The sequence below is a fragment of the Panthera leo genome, chromosome A3 (genome assembly GCF_018350215.1).
Source record: "Panthera leo isolate Ple1 chromosome A3, P.leo_Ple1_pat1.1, whole genome shotgun sequence".
Classification (NCBI taxonomy): Eukaryota; Metazoa; Chordata; class Mammalia; order Carnivora; family Felidae; genus Panthera; species Panthera leo.
The window spans coordinates 128580690-128603412 of record NC_056681.1 but is presented as its reverse complement, the minus strand read 5'-3'; the positions used below and the strand labels follow the sequence as shown (position 1 = coordinate 128603412).

The following is a 22723-nucleotide window of genomic DNA, read 5'->3' as shown; positions in this document are numbered from 1 at the left end:
TGAAAGCGGTAGACCCACAGCTAGAACTAGCTCTGTTTTATAGATGAAAATAGATTGTAGCTCCAGAGGAACAAATAACCAACAAGACTGCACACGGTGGGTGAATGGCAGCAACAGAAGTTAAGCCCATTTCCTGTGTGGAGTTTCTGTGATTCTGTGCGAATGAAACACCACTTCCTGATACCTACACTAGAGCAACACAACCATGAGATGTTAAAATTTAATAAATAATTTTGGCTCCTTGCTGGGTCCTTAAAACAAGTATGATTATTTTCCACGGCATCGGCTTGGCTTGTCATTGTGGTTGCTATTGCTTTAAGTATTTAAAAGATCATACAATAATTTTGGTATTTTGAAGCTTAAACGTTTCACATTGACATATGAGTTAAAACATTGGGTTGCATTTTATCCTCCTTTCTTAATCAAGGAGTTAATCAGTTAATTAATAAATGTCAGTTGCAATGCAAGACTGTTCCTGAACTTTGTTCCTAAGTGTGCGAGGGTGAAAGTTATTTCTGCACATAATGTATACATAGGCCCAACAAAGACAACCTTAATTTCTGAGAATCAGATAAACACTGTCTTTTTTCCTGAAATAGCAGTTGTTTTGCCATTGTTTTGCACATGTTTTTTGTTCTTTCTTTAAATGCACCTGACTTTTAGTTATTTTGCACAGAACTTCATCCTCGTATAAGAAAATATTTCACGCAAAAAGTTGCAGCTTTTGAGTGCTGTAAGTTTGTCCACCAACTGTGATTATGTACTTTACGCAATCCAATAAGCCACAGAAGAGTCTGGTCCAAAACATACAGTTTAATGAAATGGTAATGATTTCATTAATATATCAAGCCATGTCTAACTTCTTTCAAGGAACCTAAGACAATTTATATCCACTCTGAATGCACAACAAGTTAATAGTGCAATTGGCAATAGATTAAGGGCATTCTCTACAGAGTCTTGATATAGATATTTTTGCAATATCATTAGAGATTGTTGTAAAGGAACATGAAATGAGGTATAACATTGAAATGGCAGAAAATTTATTTTTGGTGTTTTTTTTTCTGGTTATAATTATACATGAGGTGAATAATTAAGCCAAAATTCAAAGAACTACTTATTAAAGGTTTTATATTCACAGCTGCCTACCTGCCTTGTTAAAAAGCCAAAGTACTTCCTTTATATCCCTTCATTCATTGTTCCTTGGAGAAACCTTCGTTACAGGGTAGGCAGAGGAAAAGGGGCTGTAGTCAGAGAGATAGAAAGGAAACCAGGATAGTGCACAGACATGGAAATCAAAAAGGGTTGATAAGGCAGTGATACACTCTGAGGGCCTCTGTGCCAGGCAAATCATAAATACACTATTTTATTTGAACATGATAATCCTATTTAGGCTTTACAATTATCACCCCATTTTACAGATAAGGAAGTGGAGGTTGAGGGAGCTGTCCAAGGTCATAAAGCTACTATTGTAGAACTGAAAGGCGAACTCCATTTTTATTAACTCTTAGCTGCATGCTCTTCCTCACTCTGCCACACTGTTGGACATCTCTCCAGGGGAAGAACTTCCAAAGGGAAAGAGGGTCAACAGTTTTAAACATCCTAAAGTGGTTGAAGATAATGAAGGCAAGACTTGAGTTGAGAGTCATGACATTCTCGGTAACACTTTCAGGAACTGGTGCCTAGAATTTGTGAATGAGGAAAACACATTGCAAAGGCGGGGGGGGGGGGATGAGGAACCAAGGAGAGCAAGCGTAGAAACTTTTCTTTGAAGGGGTGTGTGGTGAAAGGGCAGAGAAGACACAACAGGACCCAGAGACGATAGTGGACTTGAACGAGACTTCTTCGTGATGGGAGCGTGAAGGCCGAAAGGGGGGCTGGCCATGAAAGCAAGAGCAGTGATAACAGAACAAGATTCCACAGGAAGGGCAAAGGCTCTGTTGAGGAGGATGGTGAGAGGAGCTGGCAGAACAACAGAACCAGTCAAGGCAGAGAGGGCGTTAGAGACAGAGGAGAAAGCTACAAGGACTCCATTCTGAGAGCAAGGGTAAAAAAGGGGGGAGATTGGGAACATGCAGTATAGAGTTTGTTCATCTTGCTGTAGGGTCCTCAGAGATGAGATATGACAAGTGGCTTTTATGGGTAAAATAACTGTTGGATGGTGTCTCCTTTATTTTGAGACATCCCAAACAAAACTCGTTGGCATGGTGGGGGAGAAAGCACTATAATCCTGCTCACGTTAGATCCTGAAGCTATGGAAGTCTGAAGCAGAAAGAGGAGCTTAAAGTCACTAACAGATTAAAATCAACCACCACTTACCCAGTGCTCTGCACCAGATGCTATACAAAAAGCTCACAATGCAGAGATAAATAAGGTGGTGACCCTGGAGAAGCACAGTCCAGTGGACGAGGCCAAGGTATAAGTAATTATCACCCATGATGAGTCCTTGAGAGGAGGAAACACAAAAGGGAGTGATCACAGAGGAGTACGTAATATTATGTTACCTCCAGGGCCTGCCGCATAGTAGGATCTGCATTGTTGTGTTGTTGGCTGAATTAATTAATTCTGCCTGAGGGAAGGCTTCAGAGAGGAAGTTACAGGTATCGTAGGCCTTGAAGGATGCATAAAACACATTCAGTCTGGTTGCAGTGGACTCTGGGGGCCCAACCTAGAGCTAATTTAAACATCCACCTTCCTTGGCCTGATTGAAGGGACACAAAGACTTCCTAGAACAAGCAGATCTAGGCTCACAGGCATAAAGAGACACACAATGGCTTAGCTCCTGGCTGTTGATAGCTGTCGGAAGGCTCTGGACAGCCCTTAGCAAGTTAGGAACACCAGATTCCAAAGGGTCATATGCGTGCCTTCTAACAGAGGTTATCCCAGGGCTCTCTTAGGTCATGGAGAAAGAAGAGAAGCTTTTTAGTCAGGAGAACTGGATCTAAGTTCCACATTAGCCATTGACCACCTGAGTAATCTTGAAGGCTCAGGTTCCCCAGAAAACAGACTCTGAAATGGTAAATTGTGAGCAGACGGTTTACTGGGGACTGCTCTTGGGAATGTCACCTGAACAGAGTGAGGAAAGACGACTGGGAAGAGGGAGAAGTTGAATGAGCACGAGGTCTCAACAGGTGCTGCAGGAAAGGGTGCCTTGGTTTTCAAGGAGACAGAAGGGTGATGCACCCAACAATATCAGTCCTGCTGGCCTAAGGAAGGGACAGTCCTTGCCACTTGGAGTCTATATGTTCCTGCTTGCTTGACCTTTCCCAATTGATTTGTAAGAGGCATCTCAAACTGTTTAAATACTCCCAAAGGGAATTCTATATTTCTTCCCCACCCAACCCATTCCTCACTCAGTCTATCCTATCCTTAAAATGGATCCATTGCCCATCAAGCTGCTAAGGCAAAACACTGGAAAACCATCCTTGAATCCCGTCTTTACCTTTCAACTCCCTCCATGTCCAATCCATCCGAAGATCTTGGCAACCATAACTACCAAGACTTATCCCATGTCTGTTCACTTCTCAGGTCTCTACCATCGCTTCTGAGCCCCAGGCAAGATCCTCTCTCGCCTTCGGCACTAGGTGGCCTCAAATCTGCTCTCCCTGCTTCCGTTCTTGCACACTATACCCATTCTTGTCATATCACCTGCAGTCATCTTTTTAATACTATTAGAATACCCTTGATTTTTGAAATCTTTTTATTTCATTATGTGTACACATACACATACGTATATAATTTTGTGTGAAGGTTATTGTTCATATGCTTTTTTTTTTAATGTTTTTATTTATTTTTGAAGGAGAGAGAGGCAGAGCATGAGCCAGGGAGGAGCAGAGAGAGAGGGAGACATAGAATTTGAAGCAGGCTCCAGGCTCTGAGCTGCCAGCACAGAGCCTGACGTGGGGCTCGAACTCACAAACTGTGAGATCATGACCTGAGCCGAAGTCAGACGCTCAACCGACTGAGCCACCCAGGCGCCCCTCATATGCTTTTTTAATTAGTCTTTTCTCTGTTCCTTTTTTGTCTGGTTCTCCCATCTTTCCCCTCTACTACGTCAGCCTCCCCACTCCCCAAACATCACAGTCCATGCTGATAAGCTATGTTTCTCCATGTCTGTACCCATGTTATTCTCCATTAATTCAATCCTATGAGATATATGTGGGCATATACATATATCTGTATGTATATGGAAGGCATTTTGTCAGTTTCATTTACACAATAGAACCCTAATATGTATATTTCATGCATCTTGCTTTTCTCACTCAACAATACTTAGTGGGAGGTCCTTCAAGTCAACTGAATACCTAATTCATTCTTTTAAAGACCACATAGTATACCATGGTTATAGTCTGTGCCATATGTATTATAATTATGTGCCATCATTTGTCCAATGATTCCCTTATGGTGAGTATTCGCCAATTTGTTTCCAGTTTTATTTTATTGTTGTTTTGCTTTGCCATTATGAATAACGCTCCATGAATCATCTTTATTTATGAGTCCTTACATCTTAGGAATTTAATCTCTATAAGAAAGGTCACCAGGATTAGGTCAAAGAATATATGTACTTTTAATATTAATAGATGCTGTCCATTGCTTTGTAAAAAGGCTATAAATTTTGAAATCTCCAAGTTAAAACTGAAAGTGCTATTTTCCTTTCATACCTGCCAAACATCAGTTTTATATTTCCCTTTAATTTTGCCAGTCAATGGGTGTAAAATTATGTCTCATTGTGATTTTAATTTCCATTTCCTAAACTGAGAGCTCATTTAAACATCAGTTAATGTTTACCGGCCACTGGTATTTGCTTTTCTCTGAATTGACAATTTATGCCTTTTGTTCATTTTCTTAATGGTTTCTTGCCTTCTTATCAACTTGTAAGAAATCTTTGAATATTCAAAATACCCATGCTTTGTGCATTACTGCAATAAAAATATTACCACAGCATATCTTTGGCAATGGACTTTACTTGTGGAGGTTTTATTTTGTATATACAAAATTTTAATTTTCATATATTCAGATATGCCTTCATATTCAGCTTTTGGGTTTGCAGTGTTAATTAAGAGGGTATTCCCAATTCCTACACTATACATGTCATTTTCTATATTTGTCTGCATTAAACTCTTTAATTCATCTGGAATGTATTTTTATATATGGCAGAGGATAAAATATGGCCTAAGCTGGGTGTCTGTTTTTATTTTCTTTCAGATGAACAGCTGGCTGTGTCAGCACCATTTATTAAATATTAAAGTCCCCCATGTAAAATAGGCATATTTACAAGTTCTCTATTTTGCGTCCCATTAATCTACTTGTTCATTCATAAACTAACCTCATACTGACTTGATTACAGTGGCTTTATGGTCTAAGGGTACCTAGCAAGGCAAATCTCTACTAATTGGCATGACCTTAACATATAATACTAATTAAGGGTAATTAGCAAGTTTGTGATAGAAAGTCTTCCTAACCAAGAATAATGTTTATATTGTGGTTAGGCTGCTTTTTTTTGCATCTTTAAATAAAATTACTGTAGTTTTCTTCATAGAGATTTACTGCTTTTCTTGTTTTGTTTACTCTTAAGTGCTTTAGATTTTTGAGTATTATAAATGAATTTTTTTTTCCATATCAGATGAGAAAAGCATCAAATTTTTGTAGGTAACTTCTATATCCAGCCACCTGACCATAGTCTCTTAATAACTGCAATAATTTCGCTACTGTCTCTTGGGTTCTCAAACATAAAATATATCATAAGCTCAACAATATAGATTTGCTTCTTCTTTCCAGATGTTTGTTGCAATTATTTTACTTTCTCGTGTTTTGGTGTGTTTGTTGTTGTTGTCATTTTGTGTTGAGGTACATTCCCTCTAAACCTACTGTGTTGAGAGTTTTTGCCATGAATGGATGCTATGCTTTGTCAAATGCTTTTTTCTGCATCTACTGAAATGATCATATGGTTTTTATCCCTTCTCTTATTGATGTGATATATCATGTTGATTGATTTGTGAACATTGATCCACTTAGAATCCCTGGAATAAATCCCACTTTGTGGTGAGTAATTTTTTTAATATATCATTGGATTCAGTTTGCTAGTGCTTGTGTTGAGGATTTTTTGCATCTATGTTCATCAGAGATATTTGCCTGTGATTTTCTGTAGGGTCTTTATCTGGTTTTGTAATGGGTGTAATTTTGGCCTTATAGAATGAATTTGGAAGCTTTCCTTCCTCCTATTTTTTTTATTTTTTTAAGTTTATTTATTTATTTTGAGAGAGTGAGCAGCAGAGAAGCAGAGAGAGAGAGAAAGAGGGAGAGAGAGAATCCCAAGCAGGCTCCTCGCTGACAGCATGGAGCCCAATGCAGAACTTGAACTCACAAACTTTGAGAGCATGGCCTGAGCCAAAACTAAGAGTTGGACGCTTAACCAACTGAGCCACCCAGGTACCCCCTCTTCTATTTTTTGGAATAGTTTGAGAAGACTAGGTACTAATTCTTCTTTAAATGTTTGGTAGAATTCACCTGTGAAGCCATCTGGTCCTGGGCTTTTATTTGTTGAGAGTTTTTTGATTAGTGATTCAATTTCATTGCTGGTAACTGGTCTGCTCAAATATTCTATGTCTTCCTGATTCAGTTCTAGGAATTTAACCATTTCTTTCAGGTTATCCAATTTGTTGGCATATAATTTTTCATGATATTCTCTTATAATCCTTTGTATTTCTATGGTGGATTTTCTTGTGTTTTTGTATGCACTAAAACCTCCCTGACCATGTTAAGTAATGGAGGGAAGAGTAGACAAGCTATACAGTTCCTGATTTGATTAAAAAAGCTTTTCCATTTAGAATGATGTTTACTACCAACTTTTCGTTGTTAATATTGCCATGGTTGTTGTGTTCAGTCTGGCTCATATTTACCTAGTTTTACTTGGTTCCCATTTTTCAAGTCTTCATTAGGAATTGCTGCTGAATCTTACCAAGAGCCTTGTCAGCATTACAATGACACAGGTTTCTCCAGCAGTTTGTTGATATCGTGAACACTGCTGACATATTTCGTTGATGTTGAACCTTAGTTTTCTGGAAAAAAGCTCTGCCTCATCCTCACATATTATTCCTTTGATACATGGCTGGAATGTACTGACTGATATTTGGAATGCTTCTCTTTATAGTAATGAATGTGGTTGTTTTTTAGTTCTGTGGGGTAGATGGATTACCACAGAAGAAACCAAAAGATGACTGAAGGACTACCATTGAAAAACTCATCAGGAACCCATGAGCTCCCAGCTGAATTTCATCTGACCTTTAAATAACAGATAATTGCATTGTGTTCTAATCCAGCGACTTTCAAACTTCGGTATGAGTAAGAATCATTCAGGGGGCACCTGGGTGGCACAGTCGGTTAAGTGTCTGACTCTTAATCTCAACCCAGGTCTTGATCTCAGGGTCATGAGGTCAAGCCCTTTATTGGGCTCTGGACTGGGCATGAGGCCTACTTTAAAAAAAGAAAAGAAAAAGAAAAGAAACAGAATCATCCAGGAAACCAGGTGGAAAAAGTAAATAAATAAAATCTGAAGCCCAAACCCTGCCGTACTTCAACAAGTGCAGGACTCGATACCTTTTTTTTTTTTTTAATTTTTTTTTTCACGTTGATTTATTTTTGAGACAGAGAGAGACAGAGCATGAATGGGGGAGGGTCAGAGAGAGAGAGGGAGACACAGAATCCGAAACAGGCTCCAGGCTCTGAACTGTAAGCACAGAGCCCAACGCGGGGCTCTTGAACTCACGAACCGCGAGATCATGACCCGAGCCCAAGTCGGGCGCTTAACCGACTGAGCCACCCAGGCGCCCCCAGGACTCGATACCTTTAATTAGCTTTCTAGGGGATCCTGACATGCACCAATGTTAGAGAATTTCTGTTCTAAACCATTTAAGATGCTCCCAACTCAGTGCGCCTGAGTGGCTCGGTTGCCGATTAAGCAACTGACTCCTGATTTTGGCTCAGGTCATGATACAGCTCAGGTCATGACTTCACTGTTTGTGGGATTGAGTCCTGCATCTGGCTCCATGCTGACAGCTCAGAGCCTGCCTGGGATTTTCTCTCTCTCCCTCTCTCCCTCTCTGCCCCACCACTACTAGGGCTCTCACTCTCTCTATATACAAACAAACGGACAAAAAGCTCCCAATTCACTTTATGAAGCCAAAAAATTTTAATACCAAAATCACATAAATCTAGAGCATTTTTATCTTTTTTAAAACATAAATCAGATTGTGTCGATGTCCTGCTAAAAATGTGAATGGTTTCCCATTGCACTGGAATAAAACCCAAATTCCATACTCTGGCCTATGATGCCCTGCATAATTTCACATGCCATATTCCTCTGACAGCAACCTGCTCTCTACACCACAGCTTTTCTACCCTCAAACCCAACAAGTTCAGTCCACGTTAGGGGCCTTCACAATTTCCTCCACTCAAACACTCCTCTCTGGATGTTGACATGCTCACTCCTTCTCAGCAGTATCAGTACCAGCCTAAGGGCAAGGCAATCTGTCCCTTAGGGCTCCTGGGTGGCTCAGTCAGTTAAGCAACTGACTTCAGCTCAGGTCATGATCTCATGGTTCCTGAGTTCCAGCCCTGCATCGGGCTCTGTGCTGACAGCTCAGAGCCTAGAGTCTGCTTCAGATTCTCTGTCTCCCTCTCTCTCTCTACCCCTCCCCAGCTCATACTCTGTCTCCTCTCTCTCCCTCTCTCCCTCTCTCAAAAATAAATACTTTTAAACATTTTTTTTTTTAATTTTTTTTTCAACGTTTTTAATTTATTTTTGGGACAGAGAGAGACAGAGCATGAATGGGGGAGGGGCAGAGAGAGAGGGAGACACAGAATCGGAAACAGGCTCCAGGCTCCGAGCCATCGGCCCAGAGCCCGATGCGGGGCTCGAACTCACGGACAGCCCAGAGCCTGACGCGGGGCTCGAACTCACGGACCGCGAGATCGTGACCTAGCCGAAGTCGGACGCTCAACCGACTGCGCCACCCAGGCGCCCCTTAAACATTTTTTTAAAAAAAGTCTGTCCCTAACTACAGTTCTAAAGTCGGTCCTTATCTCTGATGTTTTCTCTTTTATTCTATCTGCCTGTTTAATTCCCTCTTTCTCTTTCTCCCCTATAGAATATCACCTCCATAACAGCAAGTTGCTCATCTGTCTTGTTCACCACTAAATTTCCAACAACGAGAATAATTCACACTGAGTGAATTAATTCGTTCCTTTATTAGTGTGTAGGCTTTAGGAAGACACACCTTTGTCTGGCTCATATATGTGGCCCCAGAGCCTGGTGCTCAGGAGGCATTAGCTCAGGATATGTGTGCTCAGGAGGCATTAGCTGAATGAGCAAATGAATGCTTGTTGATTTTGTCTCAGCTCCAAAATTCATAGTAGAGGGTAGCTGATTTCAAAATATTGCTTTTAGAGCTTGTCAAGCACTGAAAACTCTCTAAGAAACAGGAGGGGAGACTGGCCTTAGGAAGAACGTCCCTCTAGGAGGGTCCAGCTACAAATTCTCATCAACGCGTCTTCTCCCAAAGGTGAAACTACCCTTAAAACCATACCTGAACTATAAATCTTAAACCAAAATAAGCTGAAAATGGTCATCTGGTACACTCTCTGCCTTCAGGTTCACCATCGTTATCTTTACTTTACAGATAGAGCTTGTTAGTAACAAAAGAAAATAGAGACCTTGGGATTAGAAAGGGGGGAAAAATGAGGTAAAATACACAAGTCGAACTAGAGAAATTTCAGCAAACTGTTGGGACAGATAAAGGAATTTGAAGAAACCTATCCCGGGGCCGTGGAATACACCCCTGAGTGTGCTGAGATGAGAAGTACATGAAAAGAGCTGATGGTGTCTGGTCAGGACCTCATGCTATGTGTTGGCGTTCTTGTATGTCCTGCTCGGGTATCATCAGGTGACAGCAAAAAGCAGGTGAGGGGTGGGAAAACAGAGCTATTCAGAAAGGGGACTGATGGCTGGAGCTAATGCCATACTGAATACCAAAGATTTGCCAAGACAATAGATTTCAGGTGCTGTCCTCACCAAAAAAAAAAAAAAAAAAAAAGTAACTGTATGAGGAGATGATATGTTAATTTCTTTGTAGTAATCATTTCAATACATATATGTATATTAAATGACCACACTGTATACCTTTAATATAAACAATTGCTTTTTTTTAAAAAAAAAAAAAGGAAAAAGGATGGAAAGGAAGCAGTCAGAGGACAAACGTGTCTTCCAGCCCCCTCTGCTGCTGACTATCTGAGAGGCTCTGCCAGGGCCCTTCCCAATGTTTTCTGTTAAATAAAGGGCAGTGGGCAGCATGGGGAGGGGAGAGCCCTGAGGAAGAGGAAGGGGAGGGGAGAGGGGGGAGAGGGAGGAGAGGGAGAGCAGAAGCAAGAGGAGAGGGAGAGAAGAGGGAGAGGAGAGGGAGAGGAGAGGAAGAGGAAAGGGAGAGAAGAGGGAAAGGAGGGGAGCAGAAGGGAGAGGAGAGGGAGGGGAGGGGTAGCAGGAGGGAGAGGGGAGGGAGAGGGGAGGGAGAGGCGAGGGAGAGAAGGAGAGGAGAGGGAGAGGCGAGGGAGAGGAGAGGGAGAGGCGAGGGAGAGGAGAGGGAAAGGAGGGGAGCAGAAGGGAGAGGAGAGGGAGGGGAGGGGTAGCGGGAGGGAGAGGCGAGGGAGAGGAGAGGGAGAAGAGAGGGAGAGGAGAGGGAGAGGAGAGGGAGCTGCTAGATGCTTTCAGCTCAGAGTCTCAAGTCAAATATTTGCAGTATTCTCTCAAACACGGCTGAGAATTCAAGAAGGATATCACCTAAAAAGGATTCATTCTTCAAAAACTGTTGGCAATTTAGTCTTCTGAAAGGCAGTCTTTTTAGTATGAAAAAACATTCCAGCTCACAACCTCCACAGCTTACCGGGAAGGAAACTTTTCATCATGCTCTTTCTGCTCTTAATTGATTTAAGCATCTGTCTGTTGTCTTCAGAAAATCATCTTCTGGGAAAGCAAGAAAGTTGATATTTTTAAGCCCAATTTTTCACCTCAAATCACCTGGAAGATCGTAACAGGAAAAAAGAGCTGGCCATGTTCTGGAACAGCTAGTTCAGGGGGATAGAGCATAGGATGGGAAGGGGACAGCAGAAGCAAGGCAAGGGTTAAGAGAAGGTCAGAGTCTGAACTCTCTGGGCCACAGTCATGCACGAAGCCAAAGCAGTGGAGCTTTTTAAGTAAGGGGGCAACCGGTAGAGTTTTGAGCAGGGTAAATCCAAATAAGGACGTCAGATGCACACACTCTGAACACTAACAAATAGCCAGACATGAGAGTTCCCGCACCCCACCCTGGCCTTGGTGGTGGATCCCTTTCCAGATGCCACAGCCAAGAAGGAGGCTGGAGCAGGTGTGGGAACCCCCCTCTCGGCCAGGATGAGAACAAAGGCAAAGAGGCATGCTCTGTGCATGGGGTACAGAGAGGACTCCAGCTCATGCCTTGACCTTTTCCACCTCTGCATTTCTTGTGTAGAGCCATTAATACAGCTTTTAGTGTTCGTGCTCTAGAAGGACTTCTCAGCCTCAACACTATTGACATCTTGGGTCAGATGACTCTTGGTTGTGGGGCTGTTCCGTGCACTGTAGGATGTATAGCAGTATCTCTGGCCTCTACCTAATAGATTCCAAGAGCACCCCTCCCTCCCAGTTATAACAACTCCAAATGCCTCCAGATATTACTGATATCCCCTAGTCAAGAATCACTGCTCAGGGCACCTGGAAGGCTCAGTCGGTTAAGCATCTGACTTCAGCTCAAGTTATGACCTTGCAGTTCATGAGTTCGAGCTCTGCATTGGGCTCTGTGCTGATAGCTTGGAGCCTGGAGCCTGCTTCAGATTCTGTGTCTCCCTCTCTTTCTGCCCCTCGTCCGCTCGCTCTCTCTCTCTCTCTCTCAAAAATAAATAAACTTTTTTTAAAAATTAAAAAAAAAAGACTGCTAGAGATTATGTGGGTCACCTAGCCTCTCAATTAAGAAGTAGAATTCCTAGGAGCAACAACCACAGCCATTTCTCCTTTATCGCTCCTACTCCCTTAAAAACCTAGTTTTGAGTCTCAGATATGCCACTAAGCCTCCACTCTATCATTTGATTATAAATATAAAAGAAGAATAGCATTTCGATATGTTTTCATACAATTTTATAGGTTCTATACTAATATACCAATTACTGGCAGTCAAAAAGTATGGAGAATCAAAAGAAAAAAAGCATTAAGAATCTCATGCTTGGAATTTATGATAACCGATGTGAGACTGAGAGCTACAGAGGTTGTTACCAACCAGGGATCTCACGTAATTAACTGCAGGCCCTGTCACCAAGCAGCTGTGTGGGCTTGGACACGTTGTTTGGCATCTCTGAGCCTCCGTGACCTCATTTTTGACCTGAATTATTTAAGGACCATAATCTCGAACTTTCTACAGTCTGTTAACGAAATCATAGTCAAGCTGCATGACATTCTCAGTGAATGTTACCTGGAGCCCCTCCAATCCTACTTCTGGCTGAGGCCCCCAGACGGTGAATGCCAACTACACCCGCAGGGCATGGTGAGGTAGAAGACTGGGCTAACTACCCACGCCAGCCATATTGGACGTTAGATAAAGGACGGGGAACACTAGAGAGAGGATTTGGGACAGGACATCAGTGTTCGATAGTTCTTCCTCCTCCCAAATTCCAAGCCTGTAACAGGGGCTTCAAGACCACCGGGAGAGCTCGTCCCACGTCCCCAGAGTTTGTGGGACACAACACACTCATGCCTGAAAAATCTGAAAGTCAAGGGCACTGTGGCTGACACCTGCCCACAGGACAACCTAGCAAAGAGAAGCTGTGGCCCAGAACCAGAAGAAATCCCCACGACACAAGGTGTGTGACTAGATGGGAACACCATGAGAGAAAACTGGCTGGGAGTTATCCTAGAGCCTGCCCAAAAAGACCTCTTAAAAACCCAAGGATACTTCAGCCAGAAAAATCGTAGACATGTATCCCCGAATGGCCAGGATCTTCACCACTGGTATCAAGAGCCAACCAGAGAAGGGGGCCGGAGGGCAGTGCTGGCTCCACAGTGTGGAAAGAGTTGGCTTCTTTCCTGTTACACTCCGCACGGCCCATCGCTTACACGGGTAGTCCGCACCCAGACATTACTGTCCTCCTGGACTGCAGCCTTCACAACCAGCAAATGGACGTCCTCTACACTCAAAACAGCCTCCACATCCTAGCCTATACCCCACTCGTCTCAAATAATTAGACTCTTAACTCACTAGTGCCTGGTCACATTTTTTTTTAAATTTTTCTTTACATAAGTAATACATGAATATATCTACTTGTTAAAAATTCGGACAAAGCTTATTAAGAAAAATACTCTAGGGCCCGGTGAAACCAGCCCTTCCTCAGGGAAAACACTATTACCAATTTGGTTGTTTTCATTCAGCTTTTCCCCCTGGCCAATCACATGCACAGAAACAGAAACAGAGAGTATGGTTTTCTCGTCGTTGTTGTTGTTGTTTTTAGCATAAATGATACATTGCTCTACATTTTACTTTTTCACTTAGTAACATTAGTCCAAGATCTTCCCACGTCAGCATGTATGGATTAATTCATTCTTTTAAAAAAAAAAAAAAAATCTATCTGTAGTATTTCATAGTATGGTTGTACCAGCATTCCCCGGCTGATGAGTATTTAGGCTGGTGTTTGTTTGTTTTCTTCCAGGTTTTCACTCATAAACAATGCTGCAATGAAAACTCTTGCAAATGTTTACAAGAGTTTATAGATAATTTACGTGTTTAAATGTTTCCTTAGAGCAAATACCCGAGAGGTTGAATTGCTGCATTAAACGCACATACGTATTTTAAATTTAGGTAGAAGTTGTGAAATTGCTCTCCAAGAATTCAATTCATACTCCCACCAACAATAAATGAAAGGAGTTGCTTTTCTGTGCCCTTTCTAATATCTGAAGTACCAATATTTGGGCTTCAATACGTTGTATTTTTTCTAATGACATCTCATTTTTGTTTTAATTTGCATGTTCTTGGCTACCGATGACCTCAAGTCCTATTCACGTTTGCATCCCTAATACCTAGCAGAGTCACGGACATGCAATCAATACCGGTAAGTATTTTTATAAGGTTTTCCAAATGCAATCGCAATGGCAAAAACCACTTACTATATGATATGTTAGGAGGTATGCTAGGTACTTTATATGAATTCCTCATTAATTCCCTCAACTCAATTATTTTTCCTTCCTATTTTATAATGAAAAAAAACTGAAGCCCTGCAAAATTAAATAAATTTCACAAGGTCAAGATAATCAGACACTACAAATTCCAGCCCAGGTTGGACTCCAGAAACTGAGTCACATTTCACCTCATCACCCCCAAATCTTGGTTGAGCACCTGCTCTCTGCAAGAAGCTGCGGGGGGGGGGGGGGGGGCCTCAGTTCATTAATGCTGTGCCCACTCCAAGCATAACTAGAAGGGCCTGGCGTAAGTACTGAGCATCAGCATACAGTGGAAGTTACCACACAGCAGAGAACTCACAGCCACCAAATGCTCTCTCCCCATGCACACTTGCTACTCACTGTAATTCCTGACGATGAGAAGGCAGCGCTCCATCCCTATCTGACAGATGTCTGAGTCTCAGAGAGGTTGTGAGCTGTCCAAGAACAGTAGTAGGAGATGCCAACTGTCTGTGGAGCGGCCTAGGGCGGGAAAACATTTGGAGTAGCTGAGGGAGGTCCCTGTAGGCTGAGCAAGCAAGGAAGGTTCTGGAAGAACTTGACAGAGGCCTAGAATATGGGTAGGCTTATGAGGGGACATGGAACACAAAGAATCAGTTTGAGGCTTCCAAATGCCAACATCAAAAAGGCAGGAGTATTGGTTCAGATTCATGAAGGTGCTTTGTTCTTCTCTATGGTAGGAGCTATAATCCCTCTTTCCTCCACTACCACTAAAGTCTCTGGACACGTCCTGAGATCTTGCCCTCAAGAACGCCTCATTGATTTATTTATAATATAATATAATATAATATAATATAATATAATATAATATAAATTTTTTGTCAAATTGGCTTCCATACAACACCCAGTGCTCATCCCAACATGTGCCCTCCCCAATGCCTGTCACCCATTTTCCCTCTCTCCCATTCCCCCCATCCACCCTCAGTGTGTTCTCTGTATTTAAGAGTCTCTTGTGGTTTGCCTCCCTCCCTCTCTGCTTGTATCAATTTTTCCCCTTTTCTTCCCCCATGGACTTCTGTTCAGTTTCTCAAGATCCACATAGGAGTGAAAACATATGATACCTGTCCTTCTCTGACTGACTTATTTCACTCAGCGTAATATCCTCCAGTTCCATCCATGTTGCTGCAAATGGCATGATTTCATTCTTTCTCATTGCCAAGTAGTAGCCCATTGTGTATATAAACCACATCTTCTTTATCCATTCATCCGTTGATGGACAGTTAGGCTCTGTCCATAATTTGGCTATTGTTGAAAGCGCTGCTGTAAACATTGGGGTACATGTGCCTCTATGCATCAGCACTCCTGTATCCCTTGGGTAAATTCCTAGCCGTGCTATTACTGGGTCATAGGGTAGATCTATTTTTAGTTTTTTGAGGAAACTCCACACTGTTTTCCAGAGAAGAACCCTTATTTTAAAAGGTTGGCATTTGGGCCATAAGAGGGCAACATGGGACCTGAGGCATACTGCTTTGGCTCTGCTTTGGCTTTGGGTCTCTTTCTCTGATGACACTAATCATGGAGTCCCACTGGGGCCTGTCACCCCCCTTTATAAATTCCATCAGAGTAGGGACCAAATATTCTTCGTACCTCCCCGCCCCATCCTGACTCTCTCTGCCTACAGGATCCAGCATCACTGCTACCAACACATGCACAGCACTGCATAGTCACAGGCTTGCTCTCTAGCCAGGAGTGGATATTATTTACCTGATACCGGGAACTTTTACCATATGAGGGACCAGCTACTAAAAAATTAGTATAGAGTAACTCACAAAAACGAGGTGAAAATGAATAATGATTCGGAGTTGGAAATAAATTATTCCAAATTGCCAAGTTTTACAAGCAGACGAATACGATAACTATCACAAGATCTAGAAAGCAACATAACCATCTGCCTGATACACCCCAACAATCTTTTTTTCTACATTTTGTGGCTGCATGCTGTCTGATCCTCCTTTCTTTTGACAATGGTTGGCTACACCTATTCATATAAAGACCAAAAAAAAGCTAATGCAATCTCTCTTCCAGCAGGACTAATTAATTTTTTTATTAGTAGTAGTTGGGGCGCATAGAACATGGGACTTTATACACAGACATAATTGCTGATTTGATATTCCTGCAGATTAGTATTCTACAAATACAGTTATTCTGCGAAATTCCACTTCACGTGATTCTCATCAAAGTAGAGTGAATTTAAAGTTAGACTATATTCTCAACAGGAAAACTTCCCATTTGGTCACTGAATGAAAACCGGACATCCCACTTAGAGTTTTACACATCTCATGACTGGAAGAATTTCCCACAGCTTCCGGCTCTTTCCATTTCATGTCTGGTTTCTCCTGTGCCACTCACACAGGTCTGATTCCTGCTGCCACAGAATGTGTTCATACTGCATTATGACCTCTGACCCCACACCTTTGTGTTCTGATCCCAGTTGAGTCAGCATGGGAACCCAAGGAGGGTCACTGGAAGCCCTGACCACCCCCCACCCCCCCAGGGCAAGCAGCAGTAATTTATCCCTGACAGTGACCAGGATCATGTCAATATATCCCACTGAGCACAGCAAAAGCATCCCCCAAATCAGTCTACTTTGGCCAATCCCACAAAAGCCTGCCGCCACTCCATCCCCGCTCCCAGACCTGAGGAGAAGAGATGAAACGGAAACCAGGGTGGAGTAAAATGATGGTCTTAACCAGTTACAGGTATAATATCTTACTTTTGCAAACTTTACAGAAAGACCTGATCATGTGACCATAGGGTGTGGGGCCCTGAAGCTTCCTCTTCTTTGGCCTCTTGGTAAACCCACCTCTGCTATGGCACCTGGTTCCACGGAAAACGTGAGTAAACCTTTGTAGTAATAACCGACCTCTTGTGAAAACAGAAATAGTGGAAGCAGAAGACCTAAATTTGAATACAGACCCTGACTCTGACTAGCCAGGTGTCTGCCTTAGCCAGGGCAGGCGACTTATCTTTGTTGAAACTTAAGTTTCCTAATCTATAAAATGGGAACAATAGTACCACTCCAAGGAGCCCTTGCACAGCGCAATGAGAGCGCCAAGCACACAGTGGGCATGCTCACTTTGCAATAGTTGCATATTGAACGAACAGGTTGAAAAGGGACAATCAGGAGGCAAGTCTCGGCTTCCTGTGCTAACAACCTCTTAAGTGCCTTCAGCTCAGAAGCGTTCTATGATTCAAAATCCCCATAGAAATAAGCCGGGGAAGGATTTAAAGAAATGGTTACATATGATTTTTCACAGGCTAATCTGTGGCTCCATGTGGGTCAAAGAAGATTAAGGGCTCCTGGAAATTCAAAGGCTGATTACTTCAAATCCCATCCCAGGAGTCAAGGGGATGCAGTCCAGCTCAATATTCTGTGCACAAGCCAGAATTTTTAAGAGAAGCATTTCAGGGGAAGCTAACATAAGGTGAAGGGTTTCCAGAAAGCTGTGACTTAAAAAAAAAAAAAAAAAAAAAACAACAAAAAAAAACCTCCACTGAAGCAGAGAGCTGCTCACGGCCTCCACACCACACCCAATCAATCGGTTCCCTCTCTGAGCCTGTGGCCAGGTCCCAACTCCAGCTCAGGTGCCCCTGCTACTGAAACCCAATCTCTCCCCGCAGCCTCTGAGGCCCCAGGGAAGGCAGAAAGGGCCACCCTGGAAGCCAATCATGTCCTGACTTCGTCACTTCCTACCCAGCTCCTCCTCTAAGCTCTGCCAAAGGTGAGGAGGTAAGGATGTGCTGCCCGTAGAATGGGAAACAAATTAAATGGCAGTTTCAATCTTGTAATGGTCAGGCAGGTGGTGACGTGAGTAATGCCTCGTCAAGAAGGTGATCCACCTTCTCTGTCTCTGGGGAGGAGGGTAGATCCGCAGAGAGGGACAGAGGGGAGTGGCGAACAAGCAATCAGGGAGGGCCTAACCAGCGGGTAGGCATCACTCAGCTGCCCTGCAGGCTGGCCCAGCTCAAGGCTTCTGGAAGACTCCCCGGAGCTTGAAGTACCTATAAGGAGAGAAGTCTGATAGCCGAGAGGGGGCTCGACAACTCCTTCCCCAGGGCACAGTTCTCTCATCGCCAGCATTTCCTGCTGGCCCACCGTGAGTCGGACACATTCCTTATCTCACCGAATCCTCACCGCAGTCCAACAAGCATGACCACAGGTGGGAAAATGGAGGCTCAAAGAAGATAGCAAGACTGGTCCAGAGCTCCACAGAGCCCAAATTCACAATCAGGAAAGGATCTCTGATGGGTCTAAGGTGGCAAATTGGCTTGTTTGGTTAAGCAAGTCTTTGCCCAGTCTTAAGCATGCGCCCATGTATGACCTTGAACCCTAAGAGGCTCTGAGGAAGGGCAAAACTTCTTGGAAAATTGGTCAGAACCAGCAAAAAACAGCGTGATGGTGAAGTTGTGCTGGCCAGACTCAGCAAACAGACCTGTACTCACAACAACCAGCCAATCTTCAACTATCACCTGAAGGTTTGTATAAACCCACCATCCACGCTTCCTTCTCAAGCTCTGAGTTGCTGCCTTTATAAGCCCCACCTTTGCCTTTGACCTGGGATACTGTCCACAGGGCCACTCCCCGCCAGACCTCCCCTCTACTAATCAGTCCTAGGTCTCACAGCTGTCCCTGGTCATTCTTTGAGGTTGAGTCCAAAGATCTCTATCCCGTGGTGCCTCATCCCTCTGAGGGTGATGCTGGTCTGCTTTGCCTGGAGGTAAATTCAGCTTAATACTCACAGGTCTCAAATTCTGCTTCTCTTTCATCAGTGGGTTTTCCTTGAACTACTGCCTAATTAAGCTTTCCTCTCCAGGCTTAATCCCCTCCAATCTAACCTACGATCCCTGGCAGATTAAATGTACCAAAGCTTAGCTTTGATCGTGTCAGCTTCTCCCCAGAACCCTTCCACGGGAGTCCCCTTTGAATCAGGTCGGACTCCCAAAATCAGTATTCACATCACTGTGTTCAAGCAGAGCGGAACTGCCTAATGTTCCTTGAGCAGAGAGCATACCTCACGCTGTTGAGATGCTCTGCTCCACACACGTGGTCTCGCCATGATGGCACTCCAGGCCTGGGTGAAGCTAGAGAGGCCTTTCTGGAGGAAGGCATTGCCGAGTCTCCGTGGTAGGAGTTTCAGGAACCTCCTCAGGAATCAAAGACGTAGACGGGTACCAATGCGGACATCTGGGTCTGTCTCTGGGGGAAGCAGAAACCACATACAGGGCAAATAACTGAGATCCAGGAGCATTCTTGCTCTCCCACATTTGTTCTCTGTGTCTGTGTTCTTTTCCCGTAAAAACCCTTTCAACAAAAGTAGCGACAGGGCAGGGGGGCCAGAGGGATGATGTGTCAGTATCCCCCTTGTAGGAGGCGGAGGAATCCCCAAGGGAGGCGGTGGTGTTAGGGGAGATCATCATGAAGATGTGCCTGCTGGTCCACCCATGAGGAGGACCTAGGCCATCGGAGGCTCCTCATCTCCCCTATCCTCAAGGCTGTACCAAGGACATAGCCTTGAGAGAGTGATGTGGTGCTGAGACCATCTAGGTGACATACATGACTGAACCCAGCTAAAGCCTTGATATAAACTGCTAGGCTTGGTGGGCAGGTGCACAGCCCTACTCACCTTACAGCGCCCAAGCCAAGCCTCATATATAAGTTCCCTTGCTTCTTAAATCTGACCCCTCCCCATCTGGAGTGGCCACCTCCTTCTTCCTTCTCTCTGCTCTCAGAGCCCTCAGGCGGGTTACAGGTTATTCCTGGGAAGCTCCCAAAACCGACAAGTAGCTGTTGAAAGGGGAATAAACCAGGGTGAATGGCTCGGGTGAGCCAGAAGGGAAGGCGTCTGGGACAGGGAGATGTCCTAGTGGCTGAGACTTGGGAGGGGCGTCCGGATCTGGTAATTCGTTCAGGACAGCAGCAGTCAGTATCCTTTGACTGTACACCAGATGAAGGAACAACTGAATCGTGACCAGAGGAAGAAATCCTCTGCTGCCCAGCACCTGCCCAATGGTAGACCTGTGCAAACAATGAGCGTGACACATTGGTGCCCTTGGTGCCCCTGCACCATCATGATGGTGAGAAGCATTGATGACATTTCTTCCGAGGGCGCTACCAGCATCAATGTGCTATACCTCTTTCTTTCTTTCTTTCTTTCTTTCTTTCTTTCTTTCTTTCTTTCTTTCTTCCTTGGACTATCTCACCATATGCACAGATTTCTTTCTTTCTTTCTTTCTTTCTTTCTTTCTTTCTTCCTTCCTTCCTTCCTTCCTTCCTTCCTTCCTTCAGTACTAAATAGAAATAAGCCCTGGGAAGGTGGGATCATTTTCAGGGCTGAAAGCACACGTTGCAAAGTAGGCTTTGAAACAGACTCTATTTTAGTGACTGAAAGTGAAGTGAGAAACGAAGGTGATTTGTGTTTGTGCTTCGTATGTTTCTCTATTTGCTTTAAACATGGACAGTATTTAATAGCACATGCAGCTTCTAAATCCTCCTGATATTTTTGGAGCTGAGAATTGCTGGAGGCCTAAGCATAAAAACTTTGTCCAAATTGGTTCCTTTGGTAAGAAGAGGAATAACAAGGAAGGGAGGGGACCCTCAGAGGCTGGTGGCCTTTTCTCTGCATTCTTGTTGGTCTCGAAACGGGTAATTACCATCCTCAGGGTGAGAAAAGGCAGAAGAGACAACGTCATGCGCCAGCTGGAGCTGAGTGCAGCATTAGTGACCGCTGGGCAGTTTGGTTCCTCTCTATGATTACACAGGGTGTTGATGAGAATAGAAGAAAGCAGAGTGTGCGGAGAGGGGAGCAGAGAAACAAAATCACTCCAGGAAATCGGGAGAAATAAGTGACATGAGCAGCAATCAGGCTAATGACCAGGGAAAAAAGGAGAAGGAAGGAAGTACAACTTTCACAGGGAAGCTGTTGGCACTGGTCTCATTTGCGTCTCTTCCGAAGGGATGACCCAGGATGAAACCAACTTAACGCCACTCACCAATGCGCTGCGTGTTCTCCAAGGAGAGGAGCCCCGAGGGGCTGTGACCTTGACCGCACCCCCTGCCTCACCAGAAGTCATCCCACACCAGGTCCAAGAGAAGCCAGATACCCACAGGAACTCTGGCCTCCTGCCTGATAGCAGTCAAATCAGTAAGTGGAAGAGATTCTGGAATCTTCCTGTGTCAATTAATAATTAAATTTGGCAAACCATAACCGAAGGCTTAACCCAGAAGCCAGCAGTCTTTGTCAGAAAAGGGCCAGAGAGTAAATATTTCAAGGCCACACGGTTTCTGTGTCAGCTGCTCAACTCTGCCATCATGGCATGAAAGCAGCCAAGACAATACATAAACAAACAGGTGTGGCTGTGTTCCAATAAAACTTTATTTACAAAAACAGGCGGCAAGCCAGATGTGATCCACAAGCTGTCGTTTGCCAACCCCTGAGTTCAGTGATAATAACGAATCCTATTTGACAGCACTTTACCATCTAGGCAGCGTCCTTGCCTCCTCACTGGCTCATCTTGGTAAGTTGTAAAGAGGCAGAGTAGGGATTGCTAGACTCATCTGACACACAAGGAGCTTGAGGTTCACAGAAACCAGTGCAGGGCACAAGGTCCCACAGTCTAGAGCTTTCTCAAAGTCAGATGTTAGCATAGCACGCACTGCCAAGGGCCTATGACCTACAGGATAAGTCCTACCTTTCTTGGCTCAGGCCACAGGGGTCCCCTGGCTCTGGCCTCTGCCTCTCCATCCTCCACCCTTTGTTGAGATCTCCTAAACCCCAGCAACTTCAAACAGTATGGCATGCCCCCAAGTCATCGCCCTGTGGCAGTCCCCTGGGCCTTTGCACATCCTGCCCCTGACACATGAAAGCCCAGCTCCACTCTCCACCCCTTACTCCAGGAGTTCTTAGGCAGGCCGATGTGCTATCTAGAGAGGACCCAGGAATTCCCCCAAGAGTGACAAAACCTGGCTTCTCATTCTAGTTCTGCAAGGGGGTACATGGCCCTCTACTGGTGAGCCAGCCCTCCAGCACTCAGCTCAAGGTCTCTACCAGAGGATGCCTCTGACCCCATCCCACAGGGCACCAGGGCTCCTGCTCACATCTGGGTGATGATCAAAGCCCTCTGCACCCCCAAGTGTCAAGTCTTACTGTTCATCACCTGCAAACTTGGGTGTTCGGGCAGAGACCCCCGTGTCCACCTGTGTCCCCAGCACAAGGCTGAGGGTCTGGGACGGAGCCAACCATAGTGAATGGTGGTTGACTGGATGGATAGAAGAATGAACCAGAGGACAAGGGTCACAGATGAGGAAATGGAAAAATTCTCACACAGACCATTTCTAATAAAGGGTGAGGCTGAACAGAGGGAAAAATTTAAAATTTCCGGAGTACTTGGGTGTCCTGGTTGGATGAGCAAACGACTCTTGATTTCGGCTCAGGTCATGAT

General features: G+C 44.1%; 1 long non-coding RNA gene across 2 annotated transcripts in view; it reads right to left on the bottom strand.

The window, feature by feature from the left end:
* LOC122215163 overlaps window positions 1-22723 on the bottom strand; it is a 76037-nt gene that overhangs the window by 12353 nt on the left and 40961 nt on the right. For both annotated transcript variants that reach the window (XR_006200271.1, XR_006200270.1), the window contains 3 exons: window positions 19909-20069; window positions 19297-19481; window positions 14627-14746 (listed from right to left, as the gene is read on the bottom strand). This is a non-coding gene — a long non-coding RNA (uncharacterized LOC122215163). The remainder of the gene's footprint in view (window positions 1-14626; window positions 14747-19296; window positions 19482-19908; window positions 20070-22723) is intronic.